The sequence below is a fragment of the Stegodyphus dumicola genome, chromosome X1 (genome assembly GCF_044657685.1).
Source record: "Stegodyphus dumicola isolate Sdum_Otavi_A_Nest chromosome X1, ASM4465768v1".
In the NCBI taxonomy this organism is placed as follows: Eukaryota; Metazoa; Arthropoda; class Arachnida; order Araneae; family Eresidae; genus Stegodyphus; species Stegodyphus dumicola.
Genome location: NC_140780.1, coordinates 202,036,101 through 202,057,219, shown reverse-complemented (window position 1 = coordinate 202,057,219; position 21,119 = coordinate 202,036,101). Strand labels below are relative to the sequence as shown.

Genomic DNA, 21,119 nt, shown 5'->3' with positions numbered 1-21,119 from the left:
ATTGTTTTAGCAACATTTTCAATGACAAAAATTAGTATATAAAAGCAATTTAGAAATTTTAGAGACCGATAATTTCAAAGATTTTATACCTTAATTTTAATTTGAGATCAGGGAGAGCAAAACGAGTTATTATTTTAATTATAAAAACTTTATTGGCTGAATTTTATAAAACCTTTTTTCATAACGTAAGAATCATTTACTTTAGCTAATGTGAGAACAAACCTAAGCATTATTTAGTCTGGAGCAAAATCTTTGACTCAGTTCTTGTGTTTCTGTCAGAAAAATTATCCTACATGACTGTTACAAACATTTACGAATTTCAGCTATCTTAAGCGCGACTGATGCAATAATTCTGAATATGAAGGAAGAAACATGTAGTATAGTACATAATTTAAGCTAGAATTAAATAAAGGACTTTAAAAATAAGCTTTAAGTTCTAGTAATTTGGCAATACAAATTTCTGAAATAATTTTGGAAATCAAGAATACAATATGAGGTTGAAAAAAGTTCATGACAGAAAAAATATTTCTTATAATGATATTACCCTCAACAGCATCTTGAAATGCAAAATCACAAAAAGAATAAGTCCTTATAAACGACTTATTTAAAATCTAATTTCTTCTTTATTATTCTTTATTATATTTTACACAGATTTTTGAATAATATCACGAAGCTGATCCGAGTGCACCACAGTATGTTGAGGCAAATAGTTACACATTTACGGTGACTAATTTTCAAACTCCGAATTTGAAGAACATGTTTTATGTAAGCACTTTTAATCCTGAAGTTTTCATTTATTCAATTTTTAGTTACATAACTTTTTATATAATAAATTTTATTATCATTTCGGTGACGATAATTATTTTTAGTAATGATTTTAAAACTAGTTCCGAGTGAGGGTAAAAATTCGCAATCATTCTTTTCAAAGAATGTTTTAGTAAAATACACGTGCAAATGAAATAAATGTATTCCTTTGTGTGTAAGAGTTTTTGAATGATACTATATAACGTACCTGTTGCTCGTAGAAGCGGGCAAAAGAATGTAAAGAAAAAAAGGGCCTTTTTCCTCTTTCACCGTAAAGACTTTAACAGTCATTTGAGTTGCAAGAGATCTCCGCTTGGGGTCGCGTGCAGCCTAGTTTCTGAACTCGCTTCCACGTTTTCCCATCTTAATGTTTTAAATAAAACGCGAGGTCGTCATGGCTAGGATCGCGGGGGCAATTCTTAGCGAAGTTTACTCTCTTTTAAATATCCGCGCAACCGAAAAAAACGAATCGTGGGTAAAGACGTGCGTTTAGAACTCTACGACTGTCGGAATTACGTCGCGCATGTGCACATGGTCAGCATGTCGTCAAGTATACCAGGTGTAACAATTTATCATTCTACCTGGCCACTGCACTCGCTACAGAGCTGAAGCGTGGAGTGAAGAGGCGCCGCTGCTCTTTTGAACAGGTGACCCACAAACTGGTGAGTGTTTTTAGTACTTTTTTTCCCTCTTCGTTACGTGTTTATACTGGTCATGTGCTTCTCTTTTTCCTTCTTCAAGAAGGAAGAGTATTAGTCCACTTGAGTAGCTGTTTTTCTTAAACCGAATAACCTGTTTTCTTCTTTTTGAAAAGTTCCAAGGACAATGTTAATTTCTCTTTAAAGAATCTGTTTTGAGTGGAAGTATTATGTAAGATTTTTGTTTTGCATGCTTTTACAGTGACCATTTAATGCGTCCTTTAGAATAAAGGCGATACTAGTTGCCATTTATATATTTCATGAGTTTGGAAACAATTTTGATATCTATCTTTTACGGTTACCCCTGTATGAAATCGAGTGTTGACACTGGATTTAGAACAGGCACTTTTAAAAATTAGAATATCAAGAATGCCTGTTAAATTCTGAATGTTATGTTGGAATTTAACAGCTGTTAAAAGAACTGTGTAACTTCGGGGAAAAAACATTTTAAAAAAAGAATTTTATCCTATCATTCGTGACTACAATAATAACAAGCTAATAAATTTCAGCGCATTCTAAATGAATACTAGTTTGCGGTTAAGGAAAGAAAAGGATTTTAGCGTGCTTAATTTTATGTTTCGAGTTTTGAGGAAACAGTTCTTGATATCTTGAGGAAATTCCAAGAATTGCTTTTTTGCTCCTTCAGAGGTGAAATCTTCCCAATGTATTTAAAGTAATTTGAGTTTAAGGGAGTATATGTTCTCTTCGTTCAAATTAATTTATTTTTGCGACTTGCACTCTTAAAATAAATCAAGTAAATCCCAGAACTTTATAAACTTTGTTTATACTGAAATTTTTTATTGTACTTTTGCATTGTTCAAATGTTACAGCATTTTTATAGTAAACCGGGGAAATTCAAATTCATGCACGAAGACTGTTATGAGAAAATAAATCTATTCTTGAAAGGAGCAATATGATTTAATGATAATTTAACGATCATGTACTCTTTTAACTGTAGTTATGAACCGTAAGGAAACGTTTTTGGAAATGATGATCAAATAAAAAACTGTTTTAGAATAAATACAGTGGAGGATCATTTTTTTAACACGTTCTTGTAGAAATATAAGGAATTTAAGTGTTCTTGTAATTTCCTTTGGCGTCATTATTGTGAAGTTTCCATTTAAGTAAATTAAACTGTTCACAGGCCACTAAAACGAAGACTTCTTTCTGTCTTTGACTTGCAAGTTTTCTTTTTCCATCCCTTTACTTCAGTTGCATATTTAAGAAAATTTCTATTTTATTTTCTAGTTAGCGGTATTTTGGTAGGTAATTTCTCACGAGTTACAACATTTTCAGAGCAGGATGTTTTTCTTTCCTTTTTGTTTCAGCTATGGCTTGTGATATTGACGATTTTAAAAAGTTTTATATATTTGCATATTATGTAGCAATGTGCAGAAATTTTCGAGTTAAAAATAAAGTATCTTGCATTTAAAAAAAATCCGAGTTATTTGAAATCTGCATTAGTCATTTTTTAAGAGTTGCATTTCAAGAAATATTTTCCGAGTTTAAATAGTCGATTTTTTAAATTACTCGCATGCTTTCAAATCATTAGTTTTATAGAATAAAATTTCTTGGGAAATTTTTGTAACATTTTCTCCAGTTAACTTCTATATTTTAAATAAAATTCTACCAGAAATTAGAAAATTTCGAGTTTTTCTTGAATATTTACAAACTTTAATTTCTGCACAATCACGAAAACATTTTTACATAATAATCTGTAGATATTCTAATGCCTATATAAGCGTAACTAAATTTTTCCTTCGACAAGAATTAAATGAATATACTGGAAGTGAATTTTAGGTTTTTCAGAATTTTTCCAAAGTACAGATTAAAGAAAGAACCTAATTGTTTAAGATTAATGTTCTTTATTTTCACCTATTGATAAAATTCACAATTATTTAATCTAGTTTATTTCTAATTTTGTTATTTTTGCTTGAATAAAATTGGTTTATTTCTTGAAATTTGTAGTTCCGAAAGAAATATTCATGTTACATCCGATATTTATTAAATAGCAGCTGATCTTTAAAATATGATCAGCCGTTAGATTAGCTTTCACTAATCTGTTCGAAACTAGTTTTCCTTGCTCATTTAGTTTAGTATTTAAAAAATACTTCTTTCGAGATTTAACCCAGATTTTTACCAGTTTCAAATAAATAAAATCTTAACCAAATAAATAATCAAAATATATTTCAAATAAACTACTCGTTTTATTACTTCATTTAATGAAAAAATACAAAACTACAAAAAACGGAACAAGGTGTTTTTATTTTAATGATTATGGAAAATTCTGAAAACGTAAAAATTACTTTTCGAGTATCACAGATTTATTATTCTTATCGCTTACATTTATAGAGGTTTCTTTATTAAAACACAGCAAAACATCACAGGAGGCATATCTGCCTAAGAAAAGAGATTTTTTTTTTATTTACGGAGCCACATTAAAATAAGGGTTTACGAAAACCGATTACTTTTTGCGTAATGTTAGTTTACGCACGTCTATAGCTAGACATAATTGTGGTTAAAGCATTTATTCAAATCGGAATACTTCGCTAATTTAAACCCATGAAAAGCGTGAAACGTGATTAAAATAGAAATGTTTGATGTATCGCTTACCTGTATTCGAGAATTTTTTTTACCTGGACTCTGGACATCTCTGAAAGTATTCACCCGAATCAATTTCAGGTTTTGAGAAATCATTTTACATAAAACTATCGACACTTTACTATTTTGATGTATTTATTATCTAGATTTTTAAAAAATGCATCTAGATGATATTTTGAAGTTAAAAAAATTGTTAGAAAGCAAATCTTCCATTTTTCAAATTACTCAAAAACAATATAACTAATCGAAGAAAATTTTATTCAGTTTGCCTAAACAATTCACTTTTGACTTTGCGAACACAGCCGGGAATGAGTTCTAGTTGAGTTGAATTATATGTGGTATTATATAATCCCATCTATTTGTGAATTTGTAGCTAAATCATTTTTAACAAGTGTTAAAATGTTGGCTATCATCCTCTACCTATTTGATACGTAATTTTAGGACGAAGGCTAACATATGAACGCATTTCCTACTATGGTTCTGTGATACCATTAAACTGCAGACGGTGAGGGAGAAAAATCTTTCCTATTAAAGTTTGTAGACAGTTTCCCTAATCTTTATATCTTAAAATTTAAGGCAAGAGCTTTTATTAGCTACCAGGTCTAATCAGCTAATGAGGTTTTCTTCCTTTTGTTTACTAGAATTCCTTAACTTTTCACATTTAAATCGAATTTTTTGTTGTTAAATTTAGTTTCGCTGAATCAAATTAAAAAGATAGCTACTTCTGCGACTATAACTGCTATATTCTGTGTGGTAAATCAGCTGAAATATTTACGGTGCTTATAATACAATGGTTTTCAGACTTCCCTATCCTCCGCACCAGTAGCAAGTATTTCACAAACGACTACATTCCCTACGAGCATGTTCGCACGCCGGCAACTGTCTGAGTTATGGCTCGTGACTTGATAGAGTTCGCTCTTGATTATCCACCTGAAATTCCAAATTGCTCCCAACTGGAAACTCCTGTTGTTATACGTACAATAAAAGCGTATGACAATGGACTTCATGTATTTATAGCTTCTGTTTTCATGTAACTGCCGTTTATAAATTCATTATGTAAATATTGATTTATATCACGATATTATCTTTTAAGTACTTTCTTAGAGTTACTGCGATAATTTACAAAAAACATTTGCTGAAGAAATGTAATTCTTAGTAAAGAAACATGAAAGCATTTTCGAAATAGATTTAAGACTTGAAAATTACTTTGTGCAATTTTAGTAGTTTTTCGCGAAATTTAAAATTGAATAAAATTTGTAATATTCTTTATATTACAACCTCTATTACGATCTTACATTCTAAACTTGAATGAAATTAACGTTTATTGTTGTAAACGCAAGTCTATTAAACGTTTACATCAGATGCAAGTAATAGCTGATTTACGGAATAAATGAGATGTAAGTAATAGCAGATTTACAGAATAACTTAGATGTAAGTAATAGCAGATGTGATAAACATTACTAAAAAAATTAGTTGTTGCATCTGACAAAGTAAAGTAAGGTAATAAGCTTTCTTTTACACATTCCCAAATTTACTCCATACTAAATAAGTAAGCATTTCCAAAATCGGGATTTTTAATGATTAATATTTTATTCATGTTGCAGTAGTGATTATTAGTCTTGCGAATAAACTTCATGCAATGAGTATTAAGACAGAATTTTTCAAATTTTAGTCTTGTTAAGAATGCATCAATAAATACCAAAGAATAAATTGAGTTTTCAAATATTGAGACATAATTTTTCTTGTTTGCACTATATACCAAAGGAAGTTATTAACGGATCAACTCGCTATATACTTTAAGCGGAATTCGTTTATAATAGTGTCACTGTCTTTCTAAAACGGATTTTCAATTCTATTCCCTAAAGTAACGTAAAAAAAAAGGGAAAGCTGTTTCGGAAGCAGAATTTGTTTGATTTCTACTGAATGTAATATCTAAACTACATGCATATCTATATTCTTGATGATACAATGCAAAGATTTTAATGAAGAAAATAAAATCTTATATTTAGTGTCGTCTTTGAAGAAAAGGTTTTCCTTCTGATTAGTTAAAGGCAAGAACGTGTCTGAATTTTAATTTTAAATCAAACTGATAATATTAAATATCAAATTTGGAAATTTTACACAAATATATTTAGATTTTACTTAGTCCTATTTCCATACTGGCGTTCTCTCTAATTTTTTATACCTTCACTTCTACGTATAATGAGTTTGAATAGTGTTTGGTTGCTAGATTTTTAAAACTATAAAAGATTAAATTTTATTTTTTGAGTTACTGAAACAAGGCATATATTTTTTGGACATATTAAATAGCAAGAATCGGACTAATTTGCTTTAGTATCTCTAACAGTTGTTCATTGGCGTGTTTATTGTATTTTAGTTAGTATTAGTTCATATGCTCATTTCCGAAATTGCAAAATTATTCAGAAACAGCTCTTACTTTTTTTTTTTGAATTATTAAAGCAGTGTTTACTTCTTCAGTAATAGCAAGGATCCTAACGATGCGTTTGCGCTAACTGTTTTGAGAAGTTTTCGCTATGAGAGTATTTTATTTTTAAAAGGCTATAAGAATGCACGCAATCAGATTAGTTTTATAGTGGAACCAGAGGACTAGCTGAAGACAAAAGTGGCTGCCACAGTCATCAGCTGAATAATAAGAAATATGTTCCGTAGTATGCTTTTCCCTAAAAGAAGTCTTGTCTATAATTATATTTTTTTCCGAAAGCAATAAGAACGTAATATTTAGAGATTTATTTACATTTAAAGTTTAATAACTTATTGTGTACTATTTTGCAATTAACTGTTTTATTATTAGAGTAGTCTTCTCTTATGTTATCATTGTCTGATTTTTTGGCTAAATCTAAGTTTGAATTTAAATTTTCCATCAAAATAATTAATTGTAATAGCTGCAAAACTGTGCTGAAAAATACTAAAAAAATTAAATACTAAATAATTGTATTTCAGGTCAATAAATAATTGTATTTCAGGTGGTACAATGGTAATGATGCAAAGCAATAAGAACGTAATATTTAGAGCTTTATTTACATTTAAAGTTTAATAACTTATTGTATACTATTTTGCAATTAACTGTTATTTATTATTAGAGTAGTCTTCTTTTATGTTATCATTGTCTGATTTTTTGGCTAAATCTAAGTTTGAATTTAAATTTTCCATCAAAATAATTAATTGTAATAGCTGCAAAACTGTGCTGAAAAACATTTCATTTGTTTATTTTGCACATTATTAAATATTAATTATTTCATTTTGCACAATTTCTAAAAGACTATTTCCTGGTTCAAAGTTGATTTGCATTATCTCTTCAGAAGGAATTAATTTCTGATTACTTGAATAAAATCCTTAAGAAACGTGCATTATTGATGTTTTTGCAAGTTGAAATCTTGTTTCATACTCTAAATTGAAAGCTGAAATTCAGATGACGAAAATTTATTTCGTAATTTCAATGAAATCCAATTCATTCTTCCTTATTTCTCGAATGTCGGAAATTGTTCATTGCACCTCACTTAATAAATCACCTCACACAATAGATCATCTCACACAATAAATTTTTGCGTAATATGGAAGGACAATAGTTTCGATAGTTTTACGTATACATACATTTTAACAATAGATAATTTACAAACTTTTCTTGCTGTTGCTTTAGAAATGAATTTCTTTGATTTTCTTTTGAAGTTTTGTTAAATACTGAAGAAACTTTTATTGCTAAGGTGTTTAAATTTTGTTTTAGGTTCTTGTCAAAATAGTAAAAAACTTTTAACTCGTTTCTAGAACAGTATTCAACTAATGACTTTACCGGAATACTTTCCGCCAACGTTAAATATTGGCCACTTTTAACGTTCTTGTTCTTATTTCTTACAGAAGTTATTCTTGTTTTCAAAATAAGAATTGGAAATGAGTTTTTAAAACTTGTTTTACTGTTTTGTTATTTGTTCGTTTTAATAACCTTACTCGTACAGTCGAAACGACCTGATGACGAAAGTACATTTTGTTGCTATAGCAAGCTTGCTTGACGCATGTTGTTCTATAATGTAATAGATTCAAGAACTATGTAAAGCAGCTTGTATTTTACATAAAATAAAATTCTGCTAACACTTCTTTGGCATATCATGTTTCATATTCATGGATTATGTACAGCATAACTTTCTCCGTCAAACTTATTTATAATCACATCTAAAAGCTCTGCAAAACCATCTGTAATAAATATGAGAGATTAAGATAAATTATAGCGATACCTAATTATTTGCACTGTTACAAAAAATCTATAACTCATTGGTGATTTTGTGAATTGGCGAAAAACTTCAGACCATCTTTTTGACTCATAAGCACTGTTCATAAATAATAATAAAACAAAGCATATTACGAGAAACAAGATATTTTATGAGAAAAGTAAAAATCGGTACTTTTCCGTTTTGCCGGCGCAAGCGATAAAGTCGCCATTAATGGTACAACTGATGCCAAACGGAATATTCTCGCTGGTAACCTTTTACGCATCATTTTCAAAACAAGTCGCAGCTTTTTCTTATCAGACTGGTTGTTTCTTACAATACTAGCATATAGAATACATAGATTTTTTATCAGATAGTTCAGTTTATGTCTAAGGCCATTTTCGGTAGCTAAGTCAATTGGGATGCAATCACAGCGCTTATCCGAAGCCGAAAATATAGAAAAGGTAAAGTCAAGGGTTAAATTCATCCATTCTAATGAGAATGCATTAGCCACTGCAGTTTTACATAATTTCTGAGTAAGTTATTCGTACGAATTGAAATATTTCTTGCATTTAAACTTGTGTTCCAAATTAAGATTTAACTTGAAATGGATGTAGATAATTACCGAGAGCATTAGATTTTTGTAGAGTAGTTTACGTGAGATGAGATCGCTTGGGGTCACGTGATATGAACCGGCGAATCAGGATGTTGAACCATGAAAGCATAGTAAATTCTTAAATTAATGTCTTTTTACAAATTTATTGTCTTTATTTATTGGCTTTTGATAAAATTTTAAGCGATATTAAAATGTTTATGTCTTCTTTTTTTAAAAGAATTCTTAGAACTAATATTTTTTTAATATTTTTTATGTGTATACTGTATGTTGTCGCCAATAAAGTCTGCTTGGCGAGATTTGCGCCGGCGAAACGGAAAAGTACCTAAAAATCTATATTGGCGATGGTTAAAGTTTGTGGATGCTATTCAGTAAAGATGGTTGAATGTAAATAGTGCCAATCTATGTGTATTCAAACACGTGTGTGGTATGTGCTAGCAGATTGACTATTGTCGCGTGTGTGCGCGAAATTACACGAAAAAGAAATCAGTTGTACACAGTTTGAAACGGGGATACGTACAATAAAAAAATACCAAAACTTTTAATATCATTTAAAAATTTTTCAAATGGATCATCTATTTTCCTCCTCCACGTCTGCGAGAAAACTATGGGAATGTTTTCAATGTCAATAAGGGCGATTGGAACACCATTTGGCAATTTAATCGCTTACGCCCGGTTAAAGGCAAAGTACCAACTTTTCTAGCTAAAGTGCCTTGCAGAAATATAATGTTACAAATTACAAGACAATCCTTAAATCTCTGAGATTCTGTTTACGGCTGAATAAACAAGACCATTGAACACCGTTAAGGTTAACCAAGTTCTTGAATTCCTTTTGCGAGGGAGGAAAAAAGTTAGGCTTCGAAATAGAGCATTTTTTAAGAAAGATTTTCCACGGAATGAACATTTCCTACCCAGAAATTCCGCTCTTTGGTAAACTAACTGAATCTTCCGTATCAGAGTGCAACATTATTAAAATGCCCCTTTTTTATCTTAATCATAAGAAATAGTCTCAATTCCGCATTTGAGATGATGAGGCCCAGTTTCATCCTAAATGTGCGAGATCCTCCACCTCTTAGTTTGTCCCGGGCTCAGATTCCGTTGGCTTAATATGCTGGTTAGTCAAGGATTCTTGTTCTTAATGTGAATATGAGACTGTTTTCATCAGAAAATTCTTCACGAATACATACCTTCTAAGCCAGACAAAGTGTGTGCTTTTGTATAATAATCCAACTTCAGTAACTAATCTATATTAAAGTTATAGGGAAACATATATCATGGCTTATATGCTGGCATCCAGACTAAATTTTCTTCTCGAATTAATAAACAATCTCTAATTAGAGCGCATCCTTAGACGTTTCTTAATTTATTATTAATCTGTTACAATTCAGGATCCTTTATCATTTATGTGTCTTCCTTGAATAGGTAATAAATTTAAGCATTTCTAAGCCTTGCTAATAAAAATTTGCTTTATGCGACGTTCTTGAGAAATTTCGCGTTTAATTAGTATTTGGATTATTTAAGAGGAATGGAAGCAATTAAGAAAATGAAAGAATGACTTTCTTTAATGCTAAGGGCAAGAAGGAATTTATTCCGAGAGAAAAAATGTAAAAAAGGAAGACCTAATATTTGCGTTCTAAATTACTTGACAAATAGTACTAATTATCGAAACGACTGAAGGGTTATGTACGCATATCGACCGAAGTTCATTACATGTTGTGAATAAATATTTTGACAAATTTTTCTTTGATTTTTCGAGCTACGGTTTCATTTTCTTTTTCACGTGATCATCAAATACAAGGCAACTAACGCGAAACACCGGGATAGTATAAGGTTTATTTTTCGCTAGATATTCTCTTTCGGAGGATTTGCACTGACATATTCTTTCATCGTTCTGTGAAATATTTTAAGCCGCAACTGAATTTTCGTATGCTAAATCAGTGTGCATAAAGGAAAGCATATGCCTTTCGAAAGTTTTGACACGAGCCGACATCGTTTTAATGAGTTTCTAAGTTATTAAAATGTTCAGAAAAATGTCATGTTAAAAGATGTCGATCTGAGAGCGGTAATATTTTACGCAGTATAGCGAATAAGAATTGCTGCGCGCGGTAAAAGAAGCTTTGGAAACTGTCTAAATTATACTATTTGTATTTTTGTCACTATTCATTTGTCACATTTCGGATCTCGAATACAAAATTTCACAAATGTCAAAATAACTACTAAAGTGTCAACTCCTTAGATTTATGGAAGGTATCCGAGTAACGTCAGATGCGCTTTAATGAAAAAGGTGCACCGCATGTCTGCAATAAACTTCTAAAGTCAAATATTTTCATAACATCTACGGATATAAAAACAGATTGGTTAATAAAGCCCAAAACACTATTTTCAGCAACTGGCATAAATTTATACTTTAAGTCACTGCTTATCAAGCTTACTTTTATCATCTTGCATTTTTAGACCAAAATGCGGTCAAAGGGCCCACCCGCGGTTGAGCCGTAAACAGGCTGAACACTGGTAGTTTGGTCCTGGGTTCGAATTCCGGGGAAAGGGTTGGCTAAATGGGCTTTTCGTAGTTTTCCTATGTGTAACGTATATACGAGCCAGTTTCCCTTGGAAAGTCCTCCACGAAGGCATTGCTTCCCTTAGGCAGATAGCCCTCGTACGTTTTGCCGTAATCAAATAAACCAAACCCAAACAATTTCCCACGCGTTTATGTTTAGCCAACAAGTTTTCAAACTAGTTATAAATATTAAGACTTTTTAAGATCATATTCTGCACAGCAGTAAAATTGAGAGTAGATTTAAGAATTTTTAGCCCACAAATTTATTTTTAAGTGCTTCAACATGTATTTGATTCGTATTCTATAAATCTGAAGCCCAACCAGCGACCAATAACAACCCAATAGTTAGCGGTAAAATCGCTAACTATTGGGAGCTCGACTGGGACTGGAATCTCAGCGAGAGGGATGGCTGCGTGGGCATTTTCTTGGCTTTCTGAGGGGTAACATGGATGCGAGCCACTTTCTCTTAGAGAGCCCTTACTAAAGTATCCCTCTTTGGCAGATAGTGAATGTGTCCTTTCCACAGTTAAATAAACCATTTTGAACAGCCGAAACAATGGTTAGTTGTGCCGAGTTTAGGCGAAAGAACTAATTACTGGGAGTTTGTTACTTTTTCGATATTACAACATGGTCACGAAAGCTAATTTACTTTGAGTCATCCCCGAAGACAGGTAGTGCTCTCTTTTTTGTAAGCGATTACCAAATCTTAATTTATATGATCAATCGAAATTCCGTGATCTGCGGTTTATATGCATAATAAATACAGAACATAACGAATTAAACGTACATAGATAAAATGGGAACAGATCTATATGTCCTTTCTAGTTGATAGATCTACAAAATTTAAATTATATTTTTCATATCTCGAAAGTGCGACTTAAGATGGATATTAGATTGATGTATAGCATTGGTCTAATATTTGCATTTGGACACAAAATCGGATTTTTTCTGAAGTGATATACTGATTTTTTTTTTCTTCGTGGTTCGTTTCTAGCCTTCAACTTAACCTCAACTTTATAACTTGGCTCTAATTGTTTTTCGCTTGGTGGAAGGGAAAAAAATACTCTCAGTACACACACTTAGCGAACTTTTTAATTCACGTTAAACATGAATTGTTTTTTAATATTTCTTCAATAAATGAACACGTGATTCGCTGAAAACAGGAAGTTCGATTACAGGTGAACAGACTGCCTGCGTTTCCCATGTGTAACGTAGACAGGATCCAGTTTCCTTTAGAAAGCCCTTCCCGAAGGTATTCCTCCTCTTAGGCAGATACCCCTCTCGTATTCGTCCTAATTAAATAAACCAAACTAATACATCAAAAATATATTTACAGTAATGCGTTCGGATCGGCTTCGATTTCCAAACGTGTTACTTCTACAGAATTTCTGGTGTTCTTGATTTCGCACGCGTGAGATGTTAGAGTCTAGTTTCCTCATTAAAATCATATTTTTTTTAATGAAAAATGGACTTCGTTTCCAAGCGATATTATTTAAGGGATTTTCTAGAAAAGAAATACCTTTAAATCTTGATTCATTTGCCCCTCCCCACCCAAAAAAAGCTGACATTTCTGATCGTCAGCAGTTATCAAAGGTCTAACATTTGAATTTAGTACACCTTTAAATGTCCCAGTACGCGTGAAAAATAATAATAAATGATTGCAGCAGAATATCTATCACATTTCATCGAGATTTTGAAAAGTTATGTTTGAAATCTCGGTGAATTAATAATTACCCGCAGCCTTTATTTATGTAGAATTTAAAATAATACGTATAAAGCTTACATATTATACAAACAGGCAACGAATATTTCATATGTATATATATACTAAGAAGATCACCTCTGAAAGCGACGGGGGCCCACCAGCGGCCGAGCGGTAAAGTCGCTGAACACTGGTAGTTCGGTCCGAGGTTCGAATCCCGCGAACGGGCTGGCTGCATGGGCATTTTCGTGGTTTTCCCCATGTGTCCCCATCATTTCTAGATCATTCCATATATAACTCTGATGAGCTAATTCGAAATTTAAAACTTTCTCTTAATAAGCTGTCATATTGGATTTAACTGTGCAGTTTTACTTCTACCTTTGTTCTCGCTAAACGCTGCCTCACTCTTTTCTTCGATTCGCAAGAGTTTCTGAAGTATAAATGTTCTGGAATAGGCACGGTAAGTTTGCCAAGTAGTATTTGCGAACGCTAAATGTTTAACTGCAGTAAAAGAAATACGTTTTAAATCTGCTACGTCTGCCTCTTAATTGCACATATATAAGACTTCTAAGTTTATTTCTCATTATGGATCTTCTGTGTCTGCTTCATCAGTGATACTCGTATACGCCATGTTTTACATATTATTACTTTTATCTGCCTTGCTGCCAAGTTTCCTGTTCATAACGGATCTAGGTTCGAATCCCGCGAACGGGGCTGGCTGCATGGGTGTTTTCGTGGCTTTCCCCATGTGTAACGTGTATACGAGCCAGTTTCCCTTAGAAAGTCCTCCACGAAGGCATCCCTCCTCTTAGGCAGATAGCCCTCGAGGCTTTGCCATACACACACACACACACACACACTGAAAGCGACGAGTATTTCTCAGAAAATAAGCATTAACACTTAATCCAAAAATTTCAGATTAACAATTCGAAAAAGGCTTAACAAAAATATTTTAAATGCAAAAATTAATATACTTAATATAATTGTTATAAAATAACCTCGGTTCTCCTCTATAAGAAAAAATACATCTGGCATTGTCAATTAATAAAATTAAATTTTTAATGCTGTAATTTTTGCTCTTGAATAAAATTAAAACTTAACTCAACAAGAATTTCAATTAAAAAAAATTCTGCGTTTGTTTCTGCATTACTTTTCTTGAATGTATAGAATAATGTGAACAGAAGAATCTGAAAATATTAGAAAAATATGTTACCATTTGAACAAAATTAAAAGTAGGTAAAAAGAGGCTATCAATCAATCAATCAATATATATATATATATATATATATATATATATATATATATATATACAAGATAAAAAATATGCAAATATAAATTATAATTTAAATCTGCAATAGCCCCTTAATGCTTAATTTTACTTTTCTGTACTGCATCATTTCTAGATCATTCCATATATAACTCTGATGAGCTAATTCGAAATTTAAAACTTTCTCTTAATAAGCTGTCATATTGGATTTAACTGTGCAGTTTTGCTTCTACGTTTGTTCTCGCTAAACGCTGCCTCACTCTTTTCTTCGATTCGCAATAGTTTCTGAAGTATAAATGTTCTGGAATAGGCACGGTAAGTTTGCCAAGTAGTATTTGCGAACGCTAAATGTTTAACTGCAGTAAAAGAAATACGTTTTAAATCTGCTACGTCTGCCTCTTAATTGCACATATATAAGACTTCTAATAAAATGTCTAAAAATATTTAATTTTTTCGAAAAAATTATAATAAATATTAATAAAATTAAAGTAAAAAAATTGAAAGGTTTCAAATTTTAAATTAAGTCCAAAGGAGCGTCTTTTAAAACAATTTGTATGTTACCTTTGCTTATTAAATATCATATTCAACGCGCTTAAATCATAAAATTTAGTTCTCATTATGGATCTTCTGTGTCTGCTTCATCAGTGATACTCGTATACGCCATGTTTTACATATTATTACTTTTATCTGCCTTGCTGCCAAGTTTCCTGTTCATAACGGATCTAGGTTCGAATCCCGCGAACGGGGCTGGCTGCATGGGTGTTTTCGTGGCTTTCCCCATGTGTAACGTGTATACGAGCCAGTTTCGCTTAAAAAGTCCTCCACGAAGGCATCCCTCCCTTAAGGCAGATAGCTCTCGAGTGCTTTGCCATAATCTAATGAACCAAATCAAACCAAAACCTTAAATTCATTCATATATATTTATCATTTTTCCTTAAATAACATTTATTAAAATTTTGCAAAAAATGTTAATCTGACTTACAATATTACAGCCAATTTTATACCAATTTATTAAATTTCCTTAAAAACAAATAGTACGGAAATAAATATCACCTCAAAAGAGCCGACATATTGCAAAATGGAATGATTCTCCTATTTGGCATCGATATCGCTTTTAATCCGACGCCAATATTGAAGTTATCGCCAAACATATTTAATATTTAAATTTACATGCATTCCGAAATTTTTGAATAAAATTAGCTTTGAAAATGTCTAAAAATATTTAATTTTTTCGAAAAAATTATAATAAATATTAATAAAATTAAAGTAAAAAAATTGAAAGGTTTCAAATTTTAAATTAAGTCCAAAGGAGCGTCTTTTAAAACAATTTGTATGTTACCTTTGCTTATTAAATATCATATTCAACGCGCTTAAATCATAAAATTTAGTTCAAGAGCAATATCGCAAAATAATTTTAAATTGAGCATATCTTTAGAATTTCCGATACACAGTTCCGCGCGCTGGAGATAAAAGTTCCCTCCCCCCCGTAGAGTGTTGCCATTGCTGGCTTTTAAATCGTTGAGTGAGTTAATCAAAAATTCATTAAAGTTTTACATAATATGAAATCTATAATAAAACAAATTCCAAATTTCAAATTTGGGCTTTAGATGCCCATATTCGCAGTAGGATTATGTCATTCAAAATTGGATGACTCTAGGTACCGTTGTTTTATCACAATGTGAGAAACATAAATACATTTATGCAGATTCTTCCTTATTTAATTTATTCAGATATAATACAGGATGATGGTATTTGGTGGCAACGATTTGAAAAGTGATATGCCATTTATAGGATTCCGACGCAAAATCGCAAAACGAAAACAATAGTCCTTCAGGACAAAGCCCTTTTGGACTAAAAATTTAAGAGATTATAAAAATTTTATTTCGGTTCCTATATTTCAGATTATAAAAACGAAATCAAGGTAGTTTAATTTAGAAAGCGATTATTTTAAGATATATACGAAATTAACAATGCAGAGCTAAATGCAGTTTTCTTTCTTCCTTACTCTTTCGGAGAAATCTGAGTTGACAGTTTACCGGAAGAAATTTTAAATAGTGAATTTCACAACGATTGATTTTTTTTTTTGTCATGCTTATCGGGATTTAGTTTTGCGGTGACAATTTAAAAAAAAAATATTGAAATGTGAATAACCTTTCTTTTCGTCTTAAATTTAATGCCTTATTTAAGGAAATGATACAACAACTGCAGATAGTTCAGACAGAAACTAAGGTTTCTATAAATTTATGATGATTTTGAAGATTGCTGCATAGTTTCAAAACAACTACTGAGAAATACCTTTCATATTCGCATGTCTAATAAATGGAATATTTACGCTGCAACTTTCGTAAGAACTTAGTAATTGCCTGTATAGGAAGCGTTAGCTGACTTAATTTACTGACAGTCTAACATTATCTAGAGCATATTTTGTAAGAAACATTTTTAAAGACTATTTTTATTTTGTCTGTACGTAGTACATAATCAAAATTCATAAACTTAACATATCTTGTTTTAAAGGCTTTTCCTAAAATTAAGCACCTTAGCGGAATGAAAATTTTTCGCATTCAGCAAAATAATGTTAGCTTCAACGATTCAGTTCATTTGAGTAAAAGTTTCCTTTTTTCATAGTAACACAGTATTTCAATCGGAGATATTTCCAGAACTGTTTCGTTGTTTGCACCTTATATTTCATAAATCATTACTATTGTCTATTTGATATGTAATTCATTTAATTGAAAATTAAAATTATGAAACGATCTAGAATTACGTGTTTCTTTTATGGTACTATCTGTGATAAAAGGGTTAATATTACGGAGCACAATTTCGTTCAGTTATGAATTAAAGCCACATTAGACTGAAACGTAAGAGAAACACGCCGACATGGAAAATAAAACAGGCAAATCGAAAACCTTGTATTCGGCGTAGACTTTGTAAAATCCCAATCTATTTCGAGAGCAAAATGGGTCCCCCTTCATCAGGAGCAAAAAATTCTGCAAAAGCGAGAAAGCGAATGTGTATCATATTTATATCCTACAGACGACCAGTGGAAGTGCCAATAGCGCCAAAGATGAAGGGGAACCTGTTTTGCCCTCGAAATCGATTGGGATTTTACAAAATCTACGCTGAATACAAGGTTGTCGATTTGCCTGTTTTATTACATTAGACCATTTTGTATCATATAGAAAAATTCTGTTATTATAAGTGCGAATCTGTAATTCTTGTGGGGCAAAACAGTATTTCATAGTCTGCTATGATCCATCTCCGGCTTAATAATGCTAAATGCCAGAAATACATGTGCTACTGACCTCGCTTTTTTTCAGCGAAACTTATTTCTATATTCTTTTTAAATCTCAGTTCAATAAGTCATATACAGGTAATTTTAGATCAGAATAAATTATCGAAGGTAAAACTAATACATATTGTTAGCTCAAACAAAAATTATAACATAAGGTCAAAGAAGAATGAGTTTTGCGTTATTATTCCTTTATTAGTTCTTTAGAATTCAGTTTGTTATAATTTAATAAAATCATACATTTATAAAAATATCTATAACGTGATCTTTTTTTAGGACCTAATTTAGGCATCCATTTGATAGATCGCGTAATTTGATAGATGGTCTGGAGATCTAGGTTCAAGATTCGATTAAGAGAAGTCTTTTGTACTAAGAAGTACTAGGAATTTGCTCTAAACTGTATGCCACAGTTAAACTAAGCTATTGAGGATCTGCCTATAATTTTAAATAGTACGAAAAACTAGATGCTAGATTTTAATAACTCAAATAACAACGTAACACTTCACACATATAACCACCGGACTACTCTTTTGTAAATAGTTTAAAAAATTGTCTGCAGAAAAGAGCTATAATATTTTATCTTATTTTAAAAGACGTCCCAAAGTAATTTCATTCTTAACGTTTCTTTGATTTAATTATCCAATAATTATATTTGTAAATCCAAATAACAGAAATAAGAACATGACATTCACTATCGAAAGTTATTGCTTTAAGAATAAAAATGATGCGCTATCAGTAACGCAAAAGTAAGGAACGTATAGATTTATTTCCCCCTTAAGGAAGATACAGAGAAAATCTCTCACAAGAAGATAATATCAGAGATCCACGAAAAGTTTGTTTTACAAGCTTTTTTCTAAACAAACAAACAAACAAACAAAAAAAAAACAAAAAAAACAAAAAAAAAAAACATTCAGCCTACGCTTGGAATTTAATTTCTGGCTCATTTGACCTTTCTTTAGTGTTTGATGCAATTTACTGCCACATTGAAGTAATGTCTTACTGTATCTAGTGGATTTCATCCAATTTATCGATGTATAAGGTACACTTCCATAAGGAGTTTTACTCTTGACGGGATCCAACTTCAAGAATAATTTATATCATACCCGCAACATCCCATAAGATTTCTTTCCGTACGTGACCTTAAGTGAGTGATCTCGTAAAGAAGTACAGATATAAAAAACAAACAATTCGATTTTGAAGCATAAATATGGTAGATTTTTTTTTTCGACTTTGGTATGAAAAATTGACTCTTCAAATCCTGTGGAAGTATTTGCTACATATTCTCTGCTGGTCAAGAAGTATTTCTGTTTAATGTTATCCTGCAGATTACATTTGTTTCCTTTGTATATTATTGTTGGTATACATTTCCATTTCAGTTATGTACGAAGTTCTGAGTTTTGTAATTTTCTTATGCTCCAAGACGTTACATTTTATATATTTTTTTGGAAGAATGTAATCTCTCTTGTATATAAAAATATTTTTAGGATCATTAAGTCCTTAAATGGTCGTATAAATATTTAACGGTATTCAAATTAAGTATTGAAAGTTTAGCAGCTTAATTCTTACAAAATACTTATTCTTTTTATACTCATTTACATACTCGTATATGTGAACTAGTTATAAATTCCACTAGAAAAACCCGCTACTACTAGGGAACTTCTAACATAGATAATGCCTACCAGCGGCCGAGCGGTAAAGTCGCTGAACACTGGTAGTTCGGTCCGAGGTTCGAATCCCGCAAACGGGCTGGCTGCATGGGCGTTTCGTTTTAGTGGTTTTCCCCATGTGTAACGTGTATACGAGCCAGTTTCCCTTAGAAAGTCCTCCACGAAGGCATTCCTTCCCTTAGGCAGATAGCAATCGGGGCTTTGCCATAATCACACACTAACGTAGATAACTCTTGTGTACTTTGGCACAATTAAATACCCGCCGAAACAATTGCTTGCGTTTTTGAGTTAACTTATTTGCGAGATGCTTCGATGGGAAGCTATGATTGCCTAAGACGAATTATTTTAATTAATGACACTTATTTTTTTTAACCTCTTCCAGCTTGATTTTAATTTTGAATTCCGTTTAAACTTAAAAGAGGATACTTGCAGATTAAGATATACCTTCAAGTACTAAGATTTTTCTTTCATTTCATGGAATTTGATGTCAGTGTATCTGGTGTTTGGACGTTTGGATTTATTACACAAAATTAAGAATACAATAACTTTAAAATTGGCAACATGTATTGCACACGTAACTAATTGAACACTAGGACTGAACCTGCAAGAACTATATTTTAACAGTATAAGCAGTAAGAACTGTTGCTAAACATTATATTTGAATATAAATAGATCTGATTTGATCAATTACTTGTTCCTTTTTAATGCCCTTGAAATAAAATGCATTTAATTATGCTCGTATTCGCATAGATCAAGCACTCAGTTAAGAAATCATTTTGAAACTTTGAACAAAAAATTATTCCACTTCTAATTAGTTACACAAATTAAGAATACAAAATACAGTCACACAAATTAAGAATACAAAATACAGTCACACAAATTAAGAATACAAAATACAGTCACACAAATTTAAGAATACAAAATACAGTCACACAAATTTAAGAATACAAAATACAGTCACACAAATTAAGAATACAAAATACAGTCACACAAATTAAGAATACAAAATACAGTCACACAAATTAAGAATACAAAATACAGTCACACAAATTAAGAATACAAAATACAGTCACACAAATTAAGAATACAAAATACAGTCACACAAATTAAGAATACAAAATACAGTCACACAAATTAAGAATACAAAATACAGTCACACAAATTAAGAATACAAAATACAGTCACACAAATTAAGAATACAAAATACAGTCACACAAATTAAGAATACAAAATACAGTCACACAAATTAAGAATACAATAACTTTAAAATTTGCAACATATATTGCATACGTAACTGATCGAACACTAGGATGGAACCTGCAAAAACTATATTTTAACAGTATAGGCAGTAAGAATTGTTGCTCAACATTAGATTTAAATATAAAATAGGTTCGTCAAATCTGATTTGATCAATTACCTGTTCCTGCTTAATACCCTTGAAATAAAATGCATTTAGTTCTGCTTGTATTCGCATAGATCAGCGGTTCTCAACCTTTTGACTAACGCGTACGATCTGAACAAAAATTGAAAATCTTTAGTACTCCCACCACAAAGTACTATTACCACCACCACTCTTGAACAAAGCTCAGATCACATAAACTTACAAGTGTTGGATAAAAAAATTCAATCAGGATGTCGGGGTTTTAATTTTTGAATTTAATAGTTAAAAATATTTTGCTTCTTGCGTACAGCCAGTGGCAC

The 21,119-nt window shown here is 31.4% G+C and overlaps 1 protein-coding gene across 7 annotated transcripts in view; it reads left to right on the top strand.

Moving 5' to 3' along the window:
• Positions 1–1,160: 1,160 nt before the first annotated feature.
• The window catches only part of LOC118190083 (hexosaminidase D-like), a 278,340-nt gene continuing 258,381 nt past the window's right edge, over positions 1,161–21,119 (top strand). For all 7 annotated transcript variants that reach the window (XM_085808047.1, XM_085808052.1, XM_085808048.1 and 4 more), the window contains exon 1: positions 1,161–1,466. The gene's annotated coding sequence lies outside the window, so the exon portion shown is untranslated. The remainder of the gene's footprint in view (positions 1,467–21,119) is intronic.